The sequence below is a fragment of the Sander lucioperca genome, chromosome 1 (genome assembly GCF_008315115.2).
Source record: "Sander lucioperca isolate FBNREF2018 chromosome 1, SLUC_FBN_1.2, whole genome shotgun sequence".
Taxonomy (NCBI): Eukaryota; Metazoa; Chordata; class Actinopteri; order Perciformes; family Percidae; genus Sander; species Sander lucioperca.
The window spans coordinates 54,360,333-54,363,203 of NC_050173.1; positions in this window are offsets into that span (position 1 = coordinate 54,360,333).

Here is a 2,871-nt window from a genome sequence, read left to right on the forward strand (position 1 = left end):
AAAAATTTGAAATGACTATGAAACTCTTACCAAGGTAAGGACAAACTCCTAGATGGGTTTAAAATCGGACAGACCTCTGTAGTAGCTAACGACTTGTGCAATGATGAAATGATTGTTTCATTCATGAATCTACCTGCTTACATTACCGATAAGGAAATCACTGATAAACTGCTGGGGTGGGGAGTTTCCTCAAATCGGCCATTAAAAGACGGATGTGGCCAGGCACCAATATTGCTGATGGTACACGTTTTGTGAAAGTGAAATTCACAAAAGAAGTAACATCTTTACCGTACTCCACTAAATTACACCGCTCTGGGTGCAGAATATTTCCGTGTTCTGCATGACCGTCAAGTCCGTGTCTGTCGTAAGTGTCTGCAGCCGGGACACATTTTGAGAGAATGTCCAGAACTAAGCTGTCATCAATGTGGCAAAACAGGGCATTTTGCCAGAGAGTGCATTGAAAGGGCGAGGGCGTGTAAGTGTGTCGCAATACCATGATAAACTGTATCTGTCAAGCGAGCGATGATGATTATGTATCTGATGATCTGTTTGAAGATGCATCAATTATACCAGACACTGGGGCTATTGCGAGTGCGGGGATTGACATGGCAACAAGTGAGACGGGGTTGACTGTGCAGAGAGCTGAAGCTACCACGAGTCCAGCTGGCAGTAACCCCAAAATCCCAGATAACCCGTTTAATGAAAGTAGAGAAAAATCAGTGGAGAAAGCGCAAAATGGTGAGAGAGGCGAAAACTGGACTACTAGAGAGTACGGTTCTCACTTCTCAAGCCGTGGGATCGCAAAGCCTGATTCAAACGGCACAATCTGAGGAATCCATGTCCATGAATGTTGACCAGTCTTGTGACAAACGAAAAAATAGCCCCAGAGTCTGAAGAATCAGATTCGGAATTTGGAAGGAGACATAGGGTTTTTAGCCCTCCAAAACAAGATGGATTAAACCTACAAAAACAGAAAAGAAAAGAGTATCATTGATCAAAAGCTCGCTAAATAAAAAATGACAGTTATATGACGCACTTTACTTCCCTTGTTCTGATGCTACTCCTAGTGACTCTCAACGCAAATGGTCTGAGGAATAGTACCAAGTTGGACTCCATCTTGAACAATGTGAATTTGATGTCTTGTGCTTACAAGAGACAAAATGGGATGACATCTTATCTTACAAAATGACTTCACTATGGACAGGACCAACATTGGTGAGCAACGGACAACATGCCACTTGTGGAGTAGCTGTTTTCTTTAAACCGAACAAGTGTAAGAATATATCACTGATCCACCAAGACGAGTGTGGGCGCCTTTTGGTGATGAGTGTGTGTAGAGGGAACTTAATCAGGTTAATTAACATCTATGCTTCAAACATAGATACTGAACGTAAAAATTTTCTTAAGGATTAAAAAAATGGTGTACAGACAACACGATAATTCTTGGGGGACTTTAATGTCATTCAAACTGAATTTGATGTTTCGGGAAACAAACGTGTTTAAAGGGGACGTCAGCAGACGAGAATTACATTTACTGTTAAATGAATGAGTATGTGTGATGTATGGGAGACTGCCAATCCAAAGTTAGGACTTATTCGAGACGTCAGCTTGTGAAACAAATTTGAAACAATCGATATAGACTTGGTTTTGGTAACCTCATCTTTGTGCATTCCATTTCTGAATCCCACTATCAGCAGTGGTGTGTGGAGTGATCACAGCTTACTGTCCTGTGTCTTTGAGACCATCCAGAAGCGTAGAGGAGGGGGTTGTGGATTTTTAATTCTAGTCTCCTGGACGACAAAGGTTTTACCAAGTGTATGTGCAAACTCCCTGAGGATGCGAATATGAAACTGATGTTTGTTGATAATCTACAACTGCTGCATGGTGGTAGATTTAGAAACTACGAATCAAGAGATAAATGTATTAATTATAGTAGCCGAGCAACAAATGGAGAGCAAATCTGATACAGAACAAGCAGTTTAAGCAAAGGGTTTAGGATTCTGAACTTAAAGCTTTAGATACACGAACACTGTGGTCGAACAACTGAAAACTATGAGCTGTTGCAGCGGAATGTGGAAATGATAGAAGCACATAAATGTTTACGTGAGCTGCGAATTGCGTAGTCACACGTCAGAAATTATGTTGCTGGGAAAAATGCACTCTGCTTATTGTTTTTAACAAGATTGCAAAACAAACAACTAAACTCTGAATTGACGTAGGTTGAGTGACAGCAGCGGGAGCGTATAGTCAAACATACTGAAGATATTTTACATCAGTATATTCGTATTACAAGAAACTTTTCACAGGTCAACTGACTGATAGTACTGCAGACAATTGTGTTTTGTATAGCTGTGAAAAAGACATTGAGCTATGATGATAGTATGTGTGTGATTTTGTATGGAGTTTTTACTGACGGTGATATAGAGAGTGCAATCACAGGCTTAAATGAAAATAAAAGTCCGCGAAGGATGGTCTCGACATCAGAATTCTATAAAAATTTTAAATGTCACCTTATTCCATTCTCAGATCTGTCTTTGAAAAATGAAAATATGCATAGTTTGCCGAAATCCTTTTCAGAGGGTATAATCAACATTTTTTATAAAAATAAGGGTGAAAAAAATGATCTCATAACTATCGACCGATTAGTCTATTGAATTCTGACTATAAAATCTTAGCAAAATTGTTGGCGAACAGGTTAAAGAAGGTTATTGCATCAATTATTAATGAAAGTCAAGCATCCAGTGTGCCGGGTAGGAATATCACGGACTCTATCAGGACGGTAAAAGATACAGTACGAACGATGTCGAAAAAAACAGGTTTGTGGTTAGGGATTGATCTCCAAAAAGCTTTTGATAGAGTTGAACATTCGTT